The sequence below is a fragment of the Eubalaena glacialis genome, chromosome 1 (genome assembly GCF_028564815.1).
Source record: "Eubalaena glacialis isolate mEubGla1 chromosome 1, mEubGla1.1.hap2.+ XY, whole genome shotgun sequence".
Taxonomy (NCBI): Eukaryota; Metazoa; Chordata; class Mammalia; order Artiodactyla; family Balaenidae; genus Eubalaena; species Eubalaena glacialis.
The window spans coordinates 193,466,092-193,472,306 of record NC_083716.1 but is presented as its reverse complement, the minus strand read 5'-3'; positions in this window follow the sequence as shown (position 1 = coordinate 193,472,306).

Genomic DNA, 6,215 nt, shown 5'->3' with positions numbered 1-6,215 from the left:
AGGCCAATAAACGCTGAGGGACCTTTTTCAAATAATAACAAAAATCAAATTTCTTGGCCTCTTATTCGCCATTCAGCACTGGACTATTTTGGTTAAAAAGTAAATGAATCAAAAATAATCTAAACATAGTTATAAAAAAGTTGTAACTATGGTGAAAGATATTAACTAGACTCACTGTGATGATCATTTTGCAATATATGCAAATATTGAATCATATGTTGCACATGTGAAACTAAGATAATGGTATATGTCAATTATCCTTCAATAAAAAACAATCTATAAATTCTATGCACTAAGGAAAAGATAAAGTTAGGGGAACATGTTCTACATATCAAGTACTCTCCTAAGTACTGTACAACATAATCTTTACAATTTCTCTGATATTACAACAATTTCATTCCTTCATGTGTCATTGCATTACCCAGGGGCTCACCAACAGAAGTGAGATAACATGCTCTACGTATGTCCCTTCCTTCGGATGGAGGGAAGTGAGAATAAGAGCAGCAGGTAACATTTAGTGTAGTGCTTCTATATACCAGGGTATTTCCAAGCACTTTACACACATTAGTTCAGTCAGTCCTCACAGCGGCTTAATGAAGTGAATGCAATAGTATGATCCTCATTTTATCAATGAGTGAAGAAAGGTACAGAGTAGGTAGTTTCCAGAAATTTCCAGAGATATAGAGTCAAAGATCCAGGATTTGAATGGAGGTCCTCTGCCTCTGGAGCCTGTGCTACCAGTACATACATTGTACTGATTTTGTACAACTTAATAAAGGAGACTTAGTGCCCCCATAATGGTTCTAGAAGCCTGCAGAGGTCTGGAGTAAAGAAAATGTTCACCATTTAAAGAAACAGAAAATCAAAACAGGATAAGGAGTGGACGTTTTTGTTTGCAAACCAGTCCCTACCAACAAAACAGAACAAAACAAAACACAGAGACAACTTATATACGTTTATATTCATATTTTATGATTTTTTAAGAATATGGGGAAAAAAGATTTTGCAACTATCAAATCAAAGAGCAGTTAAACTAAGAACACAGATAACTACTGTTGATATTTTCATATCTAGCATTGAAATGCCAAGAAAGACTGTGAGAATGTCTAATTTTAGACATTCAAAGGGTGAATGTACCTAAATATGCAGACAAATGGAGGAGGAAGAGAAGAAGATGCCCTTTTGTTCCCTGATACAGTCTGAAGAATTATAATTCTTGAAAATACAAATATCAATGAAATTAATACTAGCTAAAAATAGCCATATAAAACCATTCTCAAATTTTTTTTCTCACATTCTGAAGGCAAAGGGATGTGGTTTTATGTTTAACTTTATATTTCTTTATCAATTGGTACTTATTCCTTGTGTTGCAACAATGATATAAAAATTTTGAATCACAAGTTTATGTAGGTATAACTAAGAAGATTAAAAAGTGACATGGTTCTTAAAAAAACTGTTTCTGTTAATTATAGACTGACAGAATTGAAACATGCTAGCTAACATTTGGATTTTTATTCATAATTAACACTTAGAGTCTAACAAATATCAGACAAAGCAATACTACACATTATCATTCAGTTCTTCTGTGATTCAGACATTGTGAGTAGTTCCTTTGATGTCATTAATTCCATTAACTCCGTGTTAAAGTTTTCCCACTTTTAGCAGTAACTAAACGGACCAGGTAATCTTTCCATCTCCTATCCTTTGCACATGACCACTACACAAAGCAAATTCCATAAATGATAACATCATTATTCTCAACTGTCTGTATTTAACGAAAAACATTTTCCTATGGATGATAACATGGCTGTCGAGGAAATACTTAAAAAAAAAAAAATCCATCAAGAAGCTTTTAATTGTATCTTTAGCTTTATCTCAATCTCCTAAAATCTAGTATGGTTTTTATAGGTCGTACATTGTATCAGTATCAAATTTTGAAACTAATGCCAAGAAGATCTCTCATATTTTCTGCTAAGATCCTGCAAATAATGAAATTCTTTTTCACCTAATTTAATTTACAAATTAATTCAGTCTTTAATTTCTAATTTATTACTCTCAAGTTTCTATTTTGAAAAACCATAATTTGTGTACTACATGAATGAATGATTAAAGTATGCTCTTTGGGTGTGTTTCATGCAGTCAATCATTTTATTAACGATCTTAGAAAAAAGTAGAATTTTTTGATATAACCAACTTACTGACTGACTCCTCATGAATTAGCACAAATATCACTTCCTCAGAGCAGTCTCCCAAAGTGTCCTCCCACTCCTCTTCCCCATCTAGTTACTCTTCATCCTATTAGCCTGTTTGGTTTATTTTTTCTTCAATTATTTTTATCTTTTCATTTATTTGCTTACCTGTTAATGGTTTGTTTGCTCCCATTAAAATGTAGATTCCATAAGGTCAGGGATATTTTTTACCTTTCTGACTGCTGTCTCCCTTGTGCTTTGAGATAGATGCTCAATAAACATTGCTTGAACAACCATCTACTCCTAAATATTTTAGCATCTATCTTTTGAGTAGATGGTTGTGATGTCTGCAACTTGCTCTCAAATGATTCATCAATAAAATAACAATATATATACATATAGTTATGTACGGAGAGAGATAAAGCAAATGTGACAAAGTAGTAGCAGTTGGGGAATCTTAGTGAAGGACATATGAGAATTTATTGTTCTAATTTTGCAATTTTCCTATAAGCTTGAAACTTTTGCAAAAGAAAAAGGTGAAACAAAAAAACATTACTTGAACAGATGTATGGATGAATACACATCATAATGATTGGTGATAATGATATGGAATACTTATTTGTTTAGTTATCTGATGTTATTCTAATTTGCTGATGTGGCCATAATTATCTACCTATTATTTTCAGTTTCACCAATTATTGGAGGCAACTTGTAAAGATATGCCAATCAGGTAACATGCGTATGAGCATGAAACTAAAAGTCGATATAACAGATTGAGTTACTCCAATGGTAAGATTAAAAACTTAATGTATTTATTCATTGACTCAACAAATGTTTATTGAGTATTTCAAGTCAGTCAACTTGCTAGGTGCTGGGGATACAGTATGGGTAAGATGGATAGAAATACATAGAATATGTACCATCATTACCATTTATTTGTGGGAAGGGAGGAATATAACTACCAACCAAATAATAAAGATTATATTGGGTGCTATGAAAGAGGAAATACAGGTGATATTCACCTAGTCTAGGAGAGGCCTCCTTAAGGAAGTCACAGTTAGAGTGAGCTCTAAGTCAACCAAACAAGCAGGTGAGAGGCAGCAGGGAGATTATTCCAAGTCCAGTGATCCAGATTTGGAAATTTAGTTAAATATGAAATCCTCTTTACATATACTATACTACATTAGAAATGCTTTCTCTCAATGTTTACGGATAGATACAAGTACATTATAGAGAATAAAAACAATTTATCTGTAGTATCTTCCAAATATTCTATAAAACTGAAAATGTTTGTAAGTATGAGTTCAGAGCCCTTTCAACCTAATTATACTTTGGTGATTTTATAGCCAAAGGATCATCTAATGGTATCGTCTTAGAACATACAGCATGCTTTTATAAACAGGAAGTCTCCACTCTTTTCAGAAATGGATTTATTTTTCATTTTTATGAAGGGAGGATATTGACACTTGCAATTCTCACAAAATTATAGAGTCAGAGAATCCTCTTTAAGACTGAGTAGTTTATCAAGCCAAAAGTTGTGAAAACAGAGACTAGAATGGTGGTTACCAGGGGCAGTGGTCAGGGGTGGGGGAATTGGGGAGATGTTATTTAAGGGTACAAACTCGCACCAATAGATAAGTTCCTGGAGATCTAATATACAGCATAATAATGATAGGAAGCAACACTGTACTATGACTTCAAAGTTGCTAAGAGACTAGATCTTAATTGTTCCCACCATAAAGAAAAGAAATGATGATTGTGTGACATGATAGAGGTGTCAGCTAATGGTATGGTGATAATCATATTGTAATATATAAATATATCAACCAGTGTATACCTTAAACTTGCACAATGTTCTATGTAAATTATATCACAATAATTTTTTAAATGGAGAAGTTTAGCAAGAATAACCAGTTGGACAATAATGATTTAGGAAAATAGACATTGCCTATTTTATGTAATAAAACCTTAATGCAAATTGCCAAAAAAGACCAGGGCCTGAGATGGTATAACCAAATGGCTCCAAGCCATCAGTTAGCTACTGTTGGCTTGTGGGAAACTCTTCTTTTTGGTTCTCTGTCCAAGAGGAAAGCTTTTTAATAATTTTAACTAAGAAATAAATATTTTGAGAGCAAAATAATAGCTTTATTATTCTTAATTATGACTTAAAGTGAACAAACATGCTTATTTAATACAAATTAACATAGATTTTAAAGAATTATTAATTCTCACTCTGAAGTATAGAGAAAAGTGAAGCTAAAACATTTAAATTTTGCATTTTGGGCTGATACATTAAAATGTAGGAGCATTCTTAGCTAAAGAAATATGAAATCTGAAAATACACTGATTCAGTAAATACATGTAATGTTTTGCAAACACATGAGCATAATTCTTTTCAGTTTAAATATGATAATTTCAACACAAGAAGACACAAAATTAACACAAATATTTTAATATTCAAGAATTTAGCACAGATTTTTATAAGAAAAATATGGTTCCCATAAGGCAGAAGTACTCCATCCTCATTCATAATGACTAAATATAAGGTGTTGGCTACTTTGAAGAGTCTCATAATTTGTTAAGAAAAACACAAAAACCTTAGTTTTTATGTAGATCCCCATAGTATAGCAGAAAGTAAATAAAATTAAGGATTAGTTTAATTATAAGATATCCTTCCCATTTTGTCATTTTAAGGTGATCTTGGAGAAAAACCTGAAAATCACAGTTTCACACAAAAAATGTACATATTCCTCTAAAATATGTGGTAGAACATTTTCCTCCCTGAGAATACTTTTGTTAGATTATTTTCTTCATCTTTTATGATACACATAAATAGACTCTTTATCATGTTTGTTTTCCTTTTGGCTTGGAGCATTAGGGCACCCTACAAAGATTTGCAGCTGGCAAATCTTTCCATAGCTTAATGAATATTCATTGCCAATTTGCAAAGATAGAATGACAAGGAAAACTCTCAGTTTGCTTAATATAGGACAATTTGGCCAGCTCCTAATGATTGTTTTCTGTGTTTGAACACTGAATTACACTAGTAGGGAATTAATGAAAGAAAACTCCACTGCAAAGGGGAGGAAGAAAAATGATTGGAGGGGTATGAAATGGTGATTATAAAAATCATTTGAGAAGTTTAATCTCACAAAATTTTAGCTTCAAATAATATTCCATTTGCTCTAGAATTGTGCTGTTACTCATGAATATAATTTATTGCATTAATATTAGTATGTATTCATCTTAAAATCACTTGAATGAATTCTGAAGTAGACTAAAGAAATGGTCATATGGGACTTCAGTAGAAAAAACTGCTAGAATAGTATACTCTTAATTACTGAAAATAAGATGTGCTTCATTGTTAACACCCTGTTCTAAATGACATTAAAATTCTTATTTGCTTTGCTGAGTAGAGTCTTTTTCAGATAAGTTATGATTCCTGGTGTGAGATGAAAAGCTTTTTTAAAACTCCCACTACATGGGTATTTCAGTTAACATAATTTAGGCTTTTGGTTAACAGTATTGTTGAATTCAGAAAAGAAGGTTCAAAAAACCCTCTTTTGCTGTAATGTAGAATGAAGTACAATCTCTTTTAAAACAAATTAAACAAGTAAAACAACACAAAAAGAAGTACTCACAGACAAGCAATTTCTCATTTTCTTTGCCTTTTTTGCCATAAAGTCTTTTTCTTTTTATATTTAAAAGTTGTTAAAAGTAAAGAATCATTACACAATCATACAATATACAATACTAATGAGAAACATTAAATGTGGAAGTATTCTCTAGTGGGATACTGATTCACCTAAAACATACAAAATACAATAAAAGGGGAAAATGTAATACTTTAAAAGTTTATGTAAAATATGACCAGGTTATTATTAAAAGGTGTTATATAAAATGAAGTAAACTATGTTTATTTGTTAATAGAAAAGACTGATACTTAAATCAGATTACCATTATATCTAAAAACCAATATATTCTTTCAAGTCCTTAACATCTGAAGCCGTTAAATGATTCTTCTAT